The 18,492-nt window shown below is 41.0% G+C and overlaps 1 pseudogene across 1 annotated transcript; it reads left to right on the top strand.

Moving 5' to 3' along the window:
• Positions 1-11,699: 11,699 nt before the first annotated feature.
• On the top strand, positions 11,700-12,646 carry LOC309801135 (annexin A2-like; annotated as a pseudogene). The gene has a single exon. The product of its transcript is annotated as an annexin A2-like (transcript).
• Positions 12,647-18,492: the final 5,846 nt, after the last annotated feature.

Genomic DNA, 18,492 nt, shown 5'->3' with positions numbered 1-18,492 from the left:
AGAGGCTGTCTTTGCTCCACTGTATATTCTTGCCTCCTTTGTCATACACTAGGTGGCCATAGGTGCATGGGTTTATCTCTGAACTTTCTATCCCGTACCATTGATCTATATTTCTATTTTTGTGCCAGTAGCATACTGTTTTGATTACTACAGCTCTGTAGTGTAGTCTGAAGTGAGGGAGCCTGATTCCTCCAGCTTCATTCTTCTTTCTCAAGATTGTTTTCACTATTCGGGGTCTTTTGTGTTTCCATACAAAAGGTAAAATTTTTTGTTCTAATTCTGTGAAAAATGATCTTGGCAACTTGATAGGGATTGCATTGAATCTGTAGATTGCTTTCGGCAGTATAGTTATTTTCATTATATTGATTCTTCCAGTCCAAGAATGTGGTATATCTCTCCATCTATTTGTGTCATCTTTGCTTTCTTTCATCAGTACCTTACAGTTTTCTGAGTACAGGACTTTTGCCTCCTTAGGTAGGTTTATTCCTAAGTATTTTATTCTTTTTGATATGATGGTAAATGGGATTGTTTCCTTAATCTCTTTCTGATCTTTCGTTGTTAGTATATAGGAATGCAAGAGATTTCTGTGAATTAATTTTGTATCCTGAGACTTTACCAAATTCATTGATGAGCTCTAGTAGTTTTCTGGTAACATCTTTGTTTGTTTCTTTGTTGTTGTATGTTTTTTTCACATCTTTATTGGAGTATAACTGCTTTACAATGGTGTGTTGGTTTCTGCTTTATAACAAAGTGAATCAGTTATACATATACCTATGTTCCCATACCTCTTCCCTCTTGCATCGCCCTCCCTCCCACCCTCCCTATCCCACGCCTCTAGGTGGTCACAAAGCACCGAGCTGATCTCCCTGTGCTATGCGGCTGCTTCCCACTAGCTATCTATTTTACGTTTGGAAGTGTATATATGTCCATGCCACTCTCTCACTTTATTACAGCTTACCCATCCCCCTCCCCATATCCTCAAGTCCATGCTGTAGTAGGTCTGTGTCTTTATTCCTGTCTTGCCCCTAGGTTCTTCATGACCATTTTTTTCCCTTAGATTCTGTATATATGTGTTAGCATGTGGCATTTGTTTTTCTCTTTCTGACTTACTTCACTCTGTATGACAGACTCTAGGTCCATCCACGTCACTACAAATAACTCAATTTCGTTTCTTTTTATGGCTGACTACTATTCCATTGTATATATGTGCCACATCTCCTTTATCCATTCATCTGTTGATGGACACTTAGGTTGGTTCCACATCCTGGCTATTGTAAATAGAGCTGCAATGAACATTTTGGTACATGACTCTTTTATTTTTTCTTGCGCTACGTGGGCCTCTCAAAGCTGTGGCCTCTCCCACTGCAGAGCACAGGCTCTGGATGCGCAGGCCCAGTGGCCATGGCTCACAGGCTCAGCCACTCCGTGGCACGTGGGATCCTCCCGGACCGGGGCACGAACCCGCGTCCCCTGCATTGGCAGGTGGACTCCCAACCACTGCGCCACCAGGGAAGCCCCACATGACTCTTTTTGAATTATGGTTTTCTCAGGGTATATATCCAGTAGTGGGATTGCTAGGTCGTATGGTAGTTCTATTTTTAGTTTTTTAAGGAACCTCCATACTGTTCTCCATAGTGGCTCTATCAATATACATTCCCACCAACAGTGCAAGAGTGTTCCCATATCTCCACACTCTCTCCAGCATTTATTGTTTCTAGATTTTTTGATGATGGCCATTCTGACTGGTGTGAGATGATATCTCATTGTAGTTGTTTCTTTTTTTTTTTTCCGGTACGCAGGCCTCTCACTGTTGTGGCCTCTCCCGTTGCAGAGCACAGGCTCCGGACGCACAGCCTCAACGGCCATGGCTCACAGCCCAGCCGCTCCACGGCATGTGGGATCTTCCCAGACCGAGGCACGAACCCGTGTTCCCTGCATCGGCAGGCGGACTCTCAACCACTGCGCCACCAGGGAAACCCTCATTGTAGTTCTGATTTGCATTTCTCTAGTGATTGATGATGTTGAGCATTCTTTCATGTGTTTGTTGGCAATCTGTATATCTTCTTTGGAGCAATGTCTATTTAGGTCTTCTGCCCATTTTTGGGTTGGGTTGTTTGTTTTTTTGTTATTGAGATGCATGAGCTGCTTGTAAATTTTGGAGATTAATCCTTTGTCAGTTGCTTCATTTGCAAATATTTTCTCCCATTCTGAGGGTTGTCTTTTGGTCTTGTTTATGGTTTCCTTTGCTATGCAAAAACTTTTAAGTTTCATTAGGTCCTATTTGTTTATTTTTGTTTTTATTTCCATTTCTCTAGGAGGTGGGTCAAAAAGGATCTTTCTGTGATTTATGTCATAGAGTGTTCTGCCTATGTTTTCCTCTAAGAGTTTGATAGTGTCTGGCCTTACATTTAGGGCTTTAATCCATTTTGAGTTTATTTTTGTGTATGGTGTTAGGGATTGTTCTAATTTCATACTTTTACATGTAGCTGTCCAGTTTTCCCAGCACCACTTATTGAAGAGGCTGTCTGTTCTCCACTGTATATTCTTCCCTCCTTTATCAAAGATAAGGTGACCATATGTACATGGGTTTATCTCTGGGCTTTCTATCCTGTTCCATTGATCTATATTTCTGTTTTTTGCCAATACCATACTGTCTTGATTACTGTAGCTTTGTAGTATATTCTGAAGTCAGGGAGCCTGATTCCTCCTACTCCATTTTTCTTTCTCAAGATTGGTTTGGCTATTCAGGTTCTTTTGTGTTTCCATACAAATTGTGAATTTTTTTGTTCTAGTTCTGTGAAAAATGCCAGGGGCAGTTTGATATGGTAACATATTTAGAAGTTTTATGTACAGTATCATATCATCTGCAAACAGTGACAGTTTTATATCTTCTTCTCCAATTTGGATATCTTTTATTACTTTTTCTTCACTGATAGTTGTTAGCTAGGGCTTCCAAAATTGTGTTGAATATAAGTGGCAAGAGTGGACATCCTTGTCTTGTTCCTGATCTTAGAGGAAATGCTTTCAGTTTTTCACCATTGAGAATGATGTTGGCTGTGGGTTCGTCATATATGGCCTTTATTATGTTGAGGTAGGTTCCCTCTATGCCCACTTTCTGGAGAGTTTTTATCATAAATTGGTGTTGAATTTTGTCAAACACTTTTTCTGCATCTATTGAGATGATCATATGGATTTTATTCTTCAGTTTGTTAATATGGTGTATCACATTGATTGATTTGCATATATTGAGGAATCCTTGCATCTCTGGGATAAATCCCACTTGACCATGGTGTATTATCATTTTACTGTGTTGTTGGATTTGGTTTGCTAGTATTTTGTTGAGGATTTTCCGTCTATGTTCATCAGTGATACTGGCCTGTAATTTTCTTTTTTTGTAATATCTTTGTCTGATTTTGGTATCAGGGTGATGGTGGTCTCCTAGAATGAGTTTGGGAGTGTTCCTCCCTCTGCAAGTATTTGGAGGAATTTGAGAAGGATAGGTATTAGCTCTTCTCTGAATGTTTGATAGAAGTCACCTGTGAAGCCATCTTACCCTGGACTTTTTTTTTTTTTTTTTTTTTTTTAGTTTCTGCTTTATAACAAAGTGAATCAGTCATACATATACATCTGTTCCCACATCCCTTCCCTCATGCATCTCCCTCCCTCCCACCCTCCCCATCCCACCCCTCCAGGCGGTCACAAAGCACCGAGCTGATCTCCCTGTGCTCTGTGGCTGCTTCCCACTATCTATCTACCTTACGTTTGGTAGTGTATATATGTCCATGCCTCTCTTTCGCTTTGTCACAGCTTACCCTTCCCCCTCCCCATATCCTCAAGTCCATTCTCAAGTAGGTCTGTGTCTTTATTCCCGTTTTACCCCTAGGTTCTTCATGACATTTTTTTTTTAATTCCATATATATGTGTTAGCATACGGTATTTGTCTTTCTCTTTCTGACTTACTTCACTCTGTATGACAGACTCTAGGTCTATCCACCTCATTACAAATAGCTCAGTTTCGTTTCTTTTTATGGCTGAGTAATATTCCATTGTATATATGTGCCACATCTTCTTTATCCATTCATCCGATGATGGACACCTAGGTTGTTTCCATCTCCGGGCTATTGTGAATAGAGCTGCAATGAACATTTTGGTACATGTCTCTTTTTGAATTATGGTTTTCTCAGGGTATATGCCTAGTAGTGGGATTGCTGGGTCATATGTTAGTTCTATTTTTAGTCTTTTAAGGAACCTCCATACTGTTCTCCATAGTGGCTGTACCAATTCACATTCCCACCAGCAGTGCAAGAGTGTTCCCCTTTCTCCACACCCTCTCCAGCATTTATTGTTTCTAGATTTCTTGATGATGACCATTCTGACTGGTGTGAGATGATATCTCATTGTAGTTTTGATTTGCATTTCTCTAATGATTAATGATGTTGAGCATTCTTTCATGTGTTTGTTGGCAGTCTGTATATCTTCTTTGGAGAAATGCCTATTTAAGTCTTCTGACCATTTTTGGATTGGGTTGTTTGTTTTTTTGCTATTGAGCTGCATGAGCTGTTTATAAATTTTGGAGATTAATCCTTTGTCAGTTGCTTCATTTGCAAATATTTTCTCCCATTCTGAGGGTTGTCTTTTGGTCTTGTTTATGGTTTCCTTTGCTGTACAAAAGCTTAGAAGTTTCATTAGGTCCCATTTGTTTATTTTTGTTTTTATTTCCATTTCTCTAGGAGGTGGGTCAAGAAGGATCTTGCTGTGATTTATGTCATAGAGTGTTCTGCCTATGTTTTCCTCTAAGAGTTTGATAGTTTCTGGCCTTACATTTAGGTCTTTAATCCATTTTGAGCTTATTTTTGTGTATGGTGTTAGGGACTGATCTAATCTCATACTTTTACATGTCCCTGTCCAGTTTTCCCAGCACCACTTATTGAAGAGGCTGGCCCTGGACTTTTGTTTGTTGGAATATTTTGAATCACAGTTTCAATTTCACTGCTTGTGATTGGTCTGTTCATATTTTCTATTTCTTCCTGATTCAGTCTTGAAAGGTTATACCTTTCTAAGCTTTTGTCCATTTCTTCCAGGTTGTCCATTTTATTGGCATAGAGCTGCATGTAGTAGTCTCTTAGGATGCTTTGTATTTCTGTGGTGTCTTTTGTAACTTCTCCTTTTTCATTTCTAATTTTATTGATTTGAGTCCTCTCCCTCTTTTTCTTGATGAGTCTGGCTAATGGTTTACCAATTTTGTTTATCTTCTCAAAGAACCAGCTTTTAGTTTTATGGATCTTTGCTATTGTTTTCTTTGTTTCTATTTCATTTATTTCTGCTCTGATCATTATGATTTGTTTCCTTCTGCTAACTTTGGGTTTTGTTTATTCTTCTTTCTCTAGTTCCTTTAGGTGTTAGGTTAGACTGTTTATTTGAGATTTTTCTTGTTTCTTGAGGTAGGCTTGTATAGCTATAAACTTCCCTCTTAGAACTGCTTTTGCTGCACCCCGTAGGTTTTGGATCATCGTGTTTGCATTGTCATTTGTCTCTAGGTATTTTCTGATTTCCTCCTTGATTTCTTCAGTTATCTCTTGGTTATTTAGTAGTGTATTGTTTAGCCTCCATGTGTTTGTGTTTTTTACGTTTTCTTCCCTATAATTGATTTCTAATCTCATAGTGTTGTAGTCAGAAAAGATGCTTGATATGATCTCAGTTTTCTTAACTGAGGCTTGATTTGTGACCCAAGATGTGATCTATCCTGGAGAGTGTTCCGTGCGCACTTGAGAAGAAAGTGTAATCTGCTGTTTTTGGATGGAATGTCCTATAAATATCAATTATCTGGTCTATTGTGTCATTTAAAGCTTCTGTTTCCTAATTTATTTTCAGTTTGGATGATCTGTCCATTGGTGTAAGTGAGGTGTTAAAATCCCCCACTATTGTTGTGTTACTGTCGATTTCCTCTTTTATGGCTGTTAGTAGTTGCCTTACGTATTGAGGTGCTCCTGTGTTGGGTGCATATATATTTGTAATTGTTATATCTTCTTCTTGGATTGATCCCTTGATCATTATGTAGTGTCCTTCCTTGTCTCTTGTAACATTCTTTATTTTAAAGTCTATTTTATCTGATATGAGTATTGCTACTCCAGCTTTCTTTTGATTTCCATTTGCATGGAATATCTTTTTCCATCCCCTCACTTTCAGTCTGTTTGTGTCCCTAGGTCTGAAGTGGGTCTCTTGTAGACAGCATGTAGATGGGTCTTATTTTTGTATCCATTCAGCAAGCCTGTGTCTTTTGGTTGGAGCATTTAATCCATTCACATTTAAGGTAATTATCGATATATATGTTCCTATGACCATTTTCTCAATTGTTTTGGGTTTGTTTTTGCAGGTCCTTTTCTTCTCTTGTGTTTCCCACTTACAGTAGTTCCTTTAGCATTTGTTGTAAAGCTGGTTCGATGGCTCTGAATTCTCTTAGGTTTTGATTGTCTGTAAATCTTTTGATTTCTCCATTGAATCTGAATGAGATCCTTGCCAGGTAGAGTAATCTTGGTTGTAGGTTCTTCCCTTTCATCACTTTACGTATATCATGCCACTCCCTTCTGGCTTGTAGAGTTTCTACTGAGAAATCAACTTAACCTTATGGGAGTTCCCTTGTATGTTATTTGTCATTTTTCCCTTGCTGCTTTTAATAATTTTTCTTTGTCTTTAATTTTTGCCAATTTGATTACTATGTGTCTCAGCGTGTTTCTCCTTGGGTTTATTCTGTATTGGACTCTGTGCTTCCTGGACTTTGGTGGCTATTTCCTTTCCCATGTCAGGGAAATTTTCAAGTATAATCTCTTCAAATATTTTCTCTGATCCTTTCTCTCTCTCTTCTCCTTCTGGGACCCCTATAATGCGAATGTTGCTGCATTTAATGTTGTCCCAGAGGTCTCTTAGGCTGTCTTCATTTCTTTTCATTCTTTTTTCTTTGTTCTGCAGCAGTGAATTCCACCATTCTGTCTTCCAGGTCACTTATCTGTTCTTCTGCCTCAGTTATTCTGCTCTTGATTCCTTCTAGTGTATTTTTCATTTCAGTTATTGTATTGTTCATCTCTTTTTGTTTGTTCTTTAATTCTTCTAGGTCTTTGTTAAACATTTCTTACATCTTCTCAATCTTTGCCTCCATTGTTTTTCCGAGGTCCTGGATCATCTTCACTATCATTATTCTGAATTCTTTTTCTGGAAGGTTATGTATCTCCACTTCATTTAGTTGTTTTTCTGGGGTTTTATCTTGTTCCGTCATCTGGTACATAGCTCTCTGCTTTTTCATCTTGTTTATCTTTCTGTGAATGTGGTTTTTGTTCCATAGGCTGCAGGATTGTAGTTCTTGCTTCTGCTGCCTGCCCTCTGGTGGATAAGGCTCGGGTTGTAGTTACTCTTGCTTCTGGTGTCTGACCCCAGTGGGTGTGGTTGGTCCAGTCGCTTGTGTAAGCTTCCTGGTGGGAGGAACTTGTGCCTGCCTTCCAGTGGGTGGAGTTGCATCTTGTCCCTCTGATGGGCAGGGCTCCATCAGGTGGTATGTTTTGGGGTGTTTTGGGCTTTGTGTGCCTTTAGGCAGCCTGTCTGCTGATGCATGGGTTTGTGTTCCTGTCTTGCTTGTTGTTTGGTGTAAGCGTTCAGCACTGGTGCCTGCAGGCATTTGGGTGGAGCTGGGTCTTGGAGTTGAGATGGAGACCTCTGGGATTCCCTGGGGCTGGGAATTCTCTGGCTTTCCAGTTTCCTGGACTCGGCACTCCCACCCAAGTCTCATGCCCGACCCGGCCTGGGAACCAAAACCCTGCAAACCACACATCTTGGTTAAAAAGGGGAAAAAAAGAAAAGAAAAAAGAAGAGAAAAAGGTCAGGATGAAAACAAACAGACAAACAAAACCCAAGACAAATAGCAAAGCAAAAACAAGCAAACAGCATCAACAATAATTAAAAACAAACAAGCAAACAAACAAAACCCCAGATAAATGGTAAAAGCAAAACTGAACAAAACCAAAAAAACACACACATACAAAACAAGAAATATAAACAAAAACAGAGAAAACAAAATACAAGAGAACAACCAGACAAACAAAAGGACCCCAAAATGAAATCAAACAATTAAAAACAAAACATAAAAAAAAAGCAGGATACAAACTGAAGGAAAAAGGAAAGAAAACAAAACAAACACTCAAAAATGATAAAAAAGGATTAAAAAAGATAACACATAGAAGATGGGGAAAAAAGATAAAAAGAAAATAGAACAAAGAAAAGAAAAAAACAAGGAAAATACACAGAACACCAAAAAGGTAACATAGAAATAGAAATATAAAAAAATAAAAAAAAATTTTAAACTAAATAAAAACAAATAATAATTGAAAAAAACAACAGCAGAACAGAACAAAGCATAAAAAATTAGTAAAAATTACATTTTTCTGGTGTTGCAGCTGTCCTTGCCCGAATTGAGTCACTGCTAACCTCCACCTCCCCAGGAGGCCCTCAAAAACCTCTAGGTATGTCTCTAGTCCCTCTGTGGGCACTATGGATGCATCTCAGACTCTGACGTGGCCCAACTTCCACGGACACTAATCCCCAAAATCCACAGCTGCTAGAGCTAGACCAGTTTCAGTTGTGGGAACACTCGTTGTCCATTCAGATATTCCATAGATGCAGGGTTTACCAAGCTAATTGTGGGGTTTTAAACTGCAGTTTGTGCAGCGTCACAGAAAGATTTTCATTCCTCTTCCTTAGTTGCCCTGCCCCTGGGTCTCAGCTGTGGTTTTAGCTCCACCTCTGCATGTGGGCCATCCACAGGAGTCTGCTCCCAAGGCTGCCCCGGAACACTCTGCCCTGGTGAGGACAGGGCATGGAGGTTGCATGACTGCCTGTGTCATAGGGTTCCCGGTGGCAGCAGGTATGCAGGAAAGCTGGCGGCCATGGGCGTGAGAGATCTGGCCCTAGTGGAAGACTTTCCTATCGCCAGGCAGCCACTCAACAGTGGCGCCTTCTATGGCAGTCTGGGTTTCTTCCACAAGCATTTCCAGTTGTAGATTTCCCCCCTCCCGTCTCCTCAGGCTGTCTCCTCATAGCCAACAGCCTTTCTCCCCTTGGGTTTTCTCTCTAGTCCCCACGTTCAAGCTCTCAGCCCCACTGTGCACCAGTGGACACATGTCCCAGTCTGGGCCTTGCAAGGCTGCATCACGGATTGTCTGTGTAGGTCTCACTCTGTCCTGTCTGCCACAGACTGGCCATTTCACTCTCCTCTGACAGCCACAGATATTCCCCTTCTGTCCCAACTGATTTCCTCATTGGTGAGGAGGCTTCCCTGAATGAGGGAACCACTTCTCTGCTTCAGTTCCCCCCCAGGGGTACAGATCCCATCCCATTTCCTCTCCTCTTCTTTTTCCCTTCTTTCTTTTGTCCTACCCAGTTATGCAGGGATCTTTCTTGTCCTTTCCAGTGTCTAAGGTCTTCTGCTAGTGTTCAGTCAGTGTTCTGTGAGAATTGTTCCATCTGCAGATGTATTCTTGATGCATTTGTGGAGAGAGATGAACTCCACATTCTCCTACTCCTCCACCATCTTGGTGAAATCCAGCCTAGTACTTTAGTGATTGATCCTTTCACTAAGGAAACCTAAAAATGCTGGACAAAATAATTAAAAACTATTTTTAAATGCATCAATAGACTGGGAAAAAATTACAGGTAAATTCAGAAGCCTTAACATCACATAAAAACCAGAAATATAAGCCTGTACTAATTTCAGCATTTATAATGAGTTTCAATTTTCACAAATCTTGCAAGGCATGGAGGACTTGTCAAATGTAAAAAGTCTAACAGGAGTCCACACTCCCAGTATAATCCCATAAACTTGGAACCCAAAGGCTACAATTCATCATAAGGGTGAATTAAAAATAAGTCTGTGCTCTACCCACCTGCCTTAAACCTGGCACTGAATAGAAGGGAGAAAAACACCTCTCTTGAGAATTAGTAACTACCAGCTAGCCCTTGTGCAGATTTGCTGCCCAAAATTCACACTATCTTGATGGTTCAAAAAACCTACATCCAAATATTTATTTTTTATGTGATCCTGAGCTGGCAGCATCCTCAGGTGCCTGGCAGTAGCAAATGGAAAACAGTCCCAAAGTAAAACATTTCAATCTAGGCATCAGAGAATTCCCACTGATACAGGTTTAAGAAACATGAGCTTACCTTAAAAACTCACAAAACACAAGGAAACAAGACACCATGAGTGAGGTCCCATAAGGGAAAAAGTAGAGGGCATATAGTTGTTCACAAGCTGGGGCAATTTTGCCCTCCAGGAGATATTTTTGGTTGTCGCAATTGGGAGGGGAATGTGTGTGCTCTTGGCATCTAGTGTGTAGAGGTCAGGGATGCTGTCAAACATCCTCTAATATGCAGGACAGCCTCTTACAATAAAGACTTACCTGGCTCAAGATGTCAATAGTGCTAATGCTGAGATAGCAGAATCATGCCTACAAAGCTTCTATTTTGGAATCATCTGAAAAAAACATATATAATAAGTATAAACTTAAGGAAAATAAAAGAAGAAATTTAAAATATGCATAAAGAGCAAGGGAATATATTATCAAGCAGACTTGAAGAATGAAATAAAATTTCTAAAAATGAATTAAGTAAAACAATTGAAATAAAAATTTCAGTGGAACAAACATTTTGAAAAATAGCTTGGAATTATCTAGTAAAATTAAAGGTATACATAACCTGTGACCCAAAAATTCCACTCCTAGTACATAGGCTTAAGAAATTTATGCACATGTGTTTCAATATACATATACAGTGATGTTCATAGCAGCATTGTTGAAAATAGTCTCCACAAAAAGGGGAAAGAACTAATCCAAATATTCTTCAAAAATAGAATAAAAAATTATAATATTCTCATGAGCTATACTACCTCCCAGCAGGGAAAGTTAGTGAACCACAGGTACAAACATGGATTAATTTTTAAATATTATGTTGAATAAAAGGTGCAAGACACATAATACAGAGTGTTACATTAAAACAAACAAAAATTGATATAGCTGGTAAACTATAAAGAAAAGCAAAGAAATGATTAAAGTCACAGTGATGATTATCTCTGGCGGAAGAACTGGTGGTTGGGGATCAGAAACAGAGACACAAGGGACTTCTGGACTATTGATAATGTTCCATTTATAGGGTGATTATTTGGTATTTGTTTCATAATTAATTGTTAAGCTATACATTTATATTTTTGCACTTTTCTGAATTGTGTTACATATTCTCAATGTAAAAAAAAGTTTAAAAAATGAAGTGGACAGGTTTAACAGTAGCTTAGACAAAGCTGAAGTGAGAATTACTGTATTGGAAGACAGATCTAAAGAACTTGTGCAGAATGCAGTTCAGAGAGACAAAGAGATAAAAAGTAGGCAAGAAAGATTGTATTGGAATTCTAAAAGACATGAGACAAAAAAGGGGCAGTATTTGAAGGGTTGATGGCTAAAAATTTCTCAGAACTGAAGAATAGATAACTGACAAAATTGGGAAGCCCAGGTAATCACAAGCAGTTTAAATAAAAAGTAATCCACACCTATAACACATCATAGTGAAACTTTCAGAATGTCTAAAATTAAAAGAAAAAAAAGGTCCACATATGGGAACGCTCATAGCTCTTGGTACTTGTCTTTGTACTTGGCCCAGCTTCTGTCAAAATGTCTACTGCTTATGAAATTCTGTACAAGCCCAGCCTGAAGGGTGATTACACTACACCCTCAAGTACATACAGGTCAGTCAAAGCCTACAACTCTGATGCTGAGTAGAATGCTTTGAACATTGAAACAGCCATCAGGACCAAAGGTATAGATGAAGTTACCATCATCAACATCTTGACCAAATGCAGCAATGAACAGAGACAGGATATTGCCTACCAGAGAAAGACCAAAAAGGAACTTGCATCAACACTGAAGTCAGCCTTGTCCAGTCACCTGAAGATGGTGATTTGAGGCCCATTGAAAACACATGCTCAGTATTATGCTTCTGAACTGAAAGCCTTCATGTAGGGGCTGGGGTTTGATAAGGACTGCCTCATTGAGACCATTTGCTCAAGGACCAACCAGAAGCTACAGGAAATTAACAGTCTACAAGGAAGTGTATAAGACTGATCTGGAGAAGGACATTGTTTCTGACATATCTGGTGACTTCTGCAAGCAGACGGTTGCCCCTGCAAAGGGTAGAAGAGGAGAGATGGCTCTGTCATTGATTTTGTTTTGATTGACCAAGATTCCTTGGATCTCTATTGTACTAAAGAGAAGAGGGGAGGAACTGAGGTTCTCAAATGGATCAGCATCATGATCAAGTGGAGTGTGTGTCACCTCCAGAAAGTATTTGAAAGGTACAAGAATTATGGACCTTATAACATGTTAAAGAGTGTCAAGAAAGAGGTCAAAGGAGACCAGAAAAATGCTTTCCTGAACCTGGCCTAGTGTATTCATAATAAGCCCCTGCATTTTGCTGTATATGACTCCATGAAAGGCAAGGGGACTCATTATAAGGTGTTGATTAGAATCATGGTCTCCAAATTGCTGTACTATTACATCCAGCAAGACACCAAGAGTGATTACCAGAAAGTGCTCTGTACCTGTGTGGTGGGGGTGACTGAAGCCTGAGACAGTGTGAATGTCCAGAAGTAGTGCTCCTATGCTTCCAGCTAACAGTTCTAGAAAATCAGCTTGCTACTAACAGCCCCCTTGTGCCCATTCCCTGTGAGGATGATGTTAGTATTGTTCCCCTTGGCCCCAACCTTATTTTAGTTGCCTAAGCATTGCCTGCCTTTCCTGTCTAGTCTCTCTTTCAGCCAAAGAAATGAATATTCCAAGGAGTTGGAAGTGCAATCTATGATGTGAAACACTTTGCCTTTCGTGTACCTTGTCATAAATAGATGATAAAATAAATTTTTATTTTAAAAATTAAAAATTAAGAGAAAAGAAAAGATATAAAAGCAGTCAGAGGGAAAAGATATATAACCTTCAAGTAAATGACAATTACACTGACTCCTTTTTTCATCAATAGTGAAAGCTAGAGAACAGTACAACAATATTCTTAATGTGCTAAAGAAAAAATAAGTCTATTCCTAGAATTATTAAACTTAGTGAAAATAACATCCATGAAAGAAAGAGATCTAAAAACATTAAATAACTCATGGATTAAAGAGTAATTATAATTGAAATTTAAAATATTTAGAAAGGCTTAGAGACAAAACACTACATGTCAAACTTGTGAAATACAATTAAAGTGGTACTTTAGAGAAAAATTATCATCTTAAATGCTTATATTAGAAAATAAAACAGAAGGGGGATCAATATGGTGGAGGAGTAGGTCGTGGAGCTCACCTCCTCCCACAAATACATCAAAAATACATCTCTGTGTGGAACAGTTCTCATAGAATATCTACTGAACACAGGCAGAAGACCTCAGACTTCTGAAAGGGCAAGAAAATCTCCATGTAACCAGGTATGACAAAAGAATAAAGAAAAAGAGAGAGAGAGAAAGGAATCGGAATAGGGCCTGTGCCCCTGGGAGGGAGCCATGGAAGAAGAAATGTTCCCACATCCTGGAGAGTCCCCTCACTGGCAGGGAGACCAGCCAGGATAGAGGGGGGACTTTGGAGCCTTGGAGGAGAGTATGACAACCGGTTTGTGGAAGGCAAAACAGAGAGAGACCTTCACAGATGGTCGATACCACCACTGTGCACTCCCCAGCCTGAGACGCTTGTCCCCAGTGTGGTTGAGGGCTGGGTGCTAAAGCTTGGGCTTCAGAGGTCAACTTGGGGAAAGAACTGGGATTGGCTGCGTGGAGACAGCCTGAAGGGGCTGGAGCAGGGGGTGGCTGCCGCTGAGGGTATATGCAGAAGAAGCCTGAGCCAGCCAGAGTGGCAAGGCACCATTGTTGGGGGGGGCGTGCAAGGAGAGGGGTGGGACCACATAGGAAATTCTTTCCCCATTCAGGCTCTCAGGTAACAGGACAGCCTATACAAGCTCTGGGGGTGGGCGTGAGCCCCCACTGCCATCATGGGCTTCGGAGGTGGGTGTGGGTCCCTGCCACTTCCGAGAGAATTGGGAGTGAGTGCCAATCACTGTCCCCACCCTGTCATGGGCCCAGGGAGTGTGCTCAGACTGCTGCCACTGCCGAGAGACCCATGAGCAAGAGTCAATTGCTCCCCCTGCTGTTGCAGCCCCTGGGAGTATGCATGAACCACCGCATCTGCACACCCCCTATCAAGGGGATAACAGTCAGGACATGCTGAGGAAATAGATGGAAGGCATCCAAACTAAAAGCAGCTCTCATGCCAAAAATATTAAACCCACACAAGTTACACAGGGATGCTCCCACATATATCTAGCCTTCCAAGACTACAGTAGATAACTGTTTCTCCTAAACTCACAGAGTAAGGGAAACAGAAGTAAAATGAAGAAGCAGAGAAACCACTCCCACTTAAAATACCAAGAGAATATCCCTGAAGGAACAAACAATGAAACAGACCTCTTCAGCCTAATAGACACTGAGTCAAAAAGAGGTAATGAAAACACTGACAGAATTTAGAAAGGCTATCAACAGAAATGCAGAGTACTGTAAAAAGGAACAAGAAAATATAAGGAGGAGGCAAGAAAAATTAGAAAATTCATTTGCTGAGACAAAAGCTGAACTAAAGGCAATGAATAGCAGAATGAATAATGCAGAAGAATGAAGAAGTGCTTTGGAAGATAGAATAATGGAAGTCACCCAATCAGAACAGCAGACAGAAAGACATGAAGAAATATGAAAGCAATATATGAGACCTATGGGATAATATAACAAGCCAATCTACACATAATAGGGATTTCCAGAAGGAGAAGAAAGAGAAAAGGGGATTGAAAATGTACTTGAAGAAATTATGGCTGAAAATTTCCCAAACCTAAAGAAGCAAACAGATATCCAGATACAAGAAGCACAGAGGGTCCCAAACAAGATGAACCCCAAGAGACCTACACCAAGACACATTATACTCAAAATGACAAAATTTAACAAGTTTTGAAAGGGAATAATCTGCAACCTAGAGTACTCTACCCAGCAAGATTATGATTTAGAATACAAGGAGAGATAAAGAATTTCTCAGACAAGCAAAAACTAAAAGAATACAGCAATACTAAACCTATCCTACAAGAAATAGTGAAAGGTCTTCTCTAAATAGAAAAGAAGCAAGAAGAAATAGGAAATCACAATTGGAAAGTAAATCACTTAAGCCAGTATAGAGATCAAAAAGGGGGAAAAAATCCATCTGTGAAAACAATGATAAACACAAGCAACAGCAAAATGATAAACATGAAGATGTAAAAAAGGACATCAAAATCATAAAGTGTGGGGGAGGAGAGTAAAAAATGTAGATTCTTCTTATTTTTTTTTTAGAATGTGTTTGAGCCTACATAACTATCAGTCTAAAGGAAGCAGATATAGGAAGGGGTTAACATACTTGAAAAAAAGGGTAATCACAAATCAAAAACATAAAATAGATTCACAAAAAAGAAAAAGAGAACACAAACATAAAATAAAAGGAAATCATCAAACCACAAAAAGAAAAAGAACAAAGGAGAAACATAGAATCAACAGGAAAACAAGGTTTAAAATGGCAATAAAGAGAGGGGGAAGGGCTTCCCTGGTAGCGCAGTGGTTGAGAGTCTGCCTGCCGATGCAGGGAATACGGGTTCGTGCCCCGTTCTGGGAAGGTCCCACATGCCGCAGAGAAGCTGGGCCCGTGAGCCATGGCCGCTGAGCCTGCGCGTCCAGAGCCTGTGCTCCACAATGGGAGAGGCCACAACAGTGAGAGGCCCGTGTACCACAAGAGAGGGGGAAGATGGTGAAAGAGTAAGACGCGGAGATCACCTTCCTCCCCACAGATACATTAGAAATACATCTACACGTGGAACAACTCCTATAGAACACCCACTGAACACTGGCAGAAGACCTCAGACCTCCCAAAAGGCAAGAAACTGCCCACATACCTGGGTAGGGCAAAAGAAAAAAGAATAAACAGAGACAAAAGAATAGGGACGGGACCTGCACCAGTGGGTGGGAACTGTGAAGGAGGAAAGGTTTCCACACACTAGGAGCCCCTTCGCGGGTGGACACTGCAGGTGGTGGAGGGGGGAAGCTTCGGAGCTGTGAAGGAGAGCACAGCAACAGGGGTGCGGAGGGCTAAGCGGAGAGATTCCCTCACACAGGATCGGTGCTGACCGGCACTCACCAGCCCGAGAGACTTGTCTGCTCACCCGCCAGGGCAGGTGGGGCTGGGAGCTGAGGCTCGGGCTTCGGTCGGATCGCAGGGAGAGGACTGGTGGCGTGAACACAGCCTGAAGGGGTTAGTGCACCACGGCTAGCCGGGATGGAGTGCGGGAAAAAGTCTGGACCTGCCGAAGAGGCTGGAGACTTTTTCTTCCCTCTTTGTTTCCTGGTGTGCAAGGAGAGGGGATTAAGAGCACTGCTTAAAGGAACTCCAAAGACGGGCGCAAGCCACAGCTATCAGCGCAGACCCCAGAAATGGGCATGAGATGCTAAGGCCACTGCTGCCGCCAGCAAGAAGCCTGTGTGTGAACACAGGTCACTATCCACACCTCCCCTCCCAGGAGCCTGTGCAGCCCGCCACTGCCAGAGTCCAGTGATACAGGGACAACCTCCCCGGGAGAACGCACGGCGCGCCTCAGACTGGTGCAACGTCATGCTGGCCTCTGCTGCCGTAGGCTCGCCCCACATCTGTACCCTCCCTCCCCCCGGCCTGAGTGAGCCAGAGCCCCTGAATCAGCTGCTCCTTTAACCTCATCCTGTCTGAGTGAAGAACAGACGCCCTCCATGACCTACACGCAGAGTCGGGGCCAAATCCAAAGCTGAACCCCGGGAGCTGTGCGAACAAAGAAGAGAAAGGGAAATCTCTCCCAGCAGCCTCAGAAGCAGTGGATTAAATCTCCACAATCAACTTGATGTACCTGCATTGGTGGAATACCTGAATAGAAAACGAATCATCCCAAATTGAGGAGGTGGACTTTGAGAGCAAGATATATTATTTTTTGCCCTTTTCCTCTTTTTGTGAGTGTGTATGCTCCTGTGTGAGATTTTGTCTGTATAGCTTTGCTTTCACCATTTGTCCTAGGGTTCTGTCCGTCTGTTTTTTGTTTGTTTTTTGTGGTTTTTTTCCTTAAAATTTTTTTCTTAATAATTATTTTTTATTTTAATAACTTTATTTTATCTTATTTTATCCTCTTTCTTTCTTTCTTTCTTTCTACATTTTCTCCCTTTTATTCTGAGCTGTGTGGATGAAAGGCTCTTGGTGCTGCAGCCAGGAGTCAGTGCTGTGCCTCTGAAGTGGGAGAACCAACTTCAGGACACTGGTCCACAAGAGATCTCCCAGCTCCACGTAATATCAAACAGCGAAAACCTCCCAGAGATCTCCATCTTAACACCTACACCCAGCTTCACTCAACAAACAGCAAGCTACAGTGCTGGACACCCTATGCCAAACAACTAGCAAGACAGGAGCACAACCCCATCCATTAGCAGAGAGGCTGCCTAAAATCATAATAAGGCCACGGACACCACAAGACACCACAAAACGCCACCAGACGTGGACCTGCCCACCAGAAGGACAAGATCCAGCCTCATCCACCAGAACACAGGCACTAGTCCCCCCCACCAGGAAGCCTACACAACCCACTGAACCAACTTTAGCCACTGGGGACAGACACCAAAAACAACAGGAACCACGAAGCTGCAGCCTGCAAAAAGGAGACCCCAAACACAGTAAGAAAAGCAAAATGAGAAGACAGAGAAACACACAGCAGATGAAGGAGCAAGATAAAAACCCACCAGACCTAACAAATGAGAGGAAATAGGCAGTCTACCTGAAAAAGAATTCAGCATAATCATAATAAAGATGATCCAAAATCTTGGAAATAGAATAGAGAAAATGCAAGAAACATTTAACAAGTTCATAGAAGAACTAAAGAGGAAACAAACAATGATGAAGAACACAATAAATGAAATTAAAAATACTCTAGAAGGGATCAATAGCAGAATAACTGAGGCAGAAGAATGGATAAGTGACCTGGAAGATAAAATAGTGGAAATAACTACTGCAGAGCAGAATAAAGAAAAAAGAATGAAAAGAACTGAGGACAGTCTCAGAGACCTCTGGGACAACATTAAATGCACCAACATTTGAATTATAGGGGTCCCAGAAGAAGAAGAGAAAAAGAAAGGGACTGAGAAAATATTTGAATAGATTATAGTTGAAAACTTCCTTAATATGGGAAAGGAAATTGTTAGTCAACTCCAGGAAGCACAGAGAGCCCCATACAGGATAAATCCAAGGAGAAGCACGCCAAGACACATATTAAACTGTCAAAAATTAAATAAAAAGAAAAGATATTAAAAGCAACAAGGGAAAAACAACTAATAACACACAAGGGAATCCCCATAAGG

Source organism: Mesoplodon mirus, assembly GCF_964341445.2.
Source record: "Mesoplodon mirus genome assembly, chromosome: 3".
Classification (NCBI taxonomy): Eukaryota; Metazoa; Chordata; class Mammalia; order Artiodactyla; family Ziphiidae; genus Mesoplodon; species Mesoplodon mirus.
Note: the sequence above shows the minus strand (reverse complement) of the source record. Positions and strands in the feature narration are given on the sequence as shown.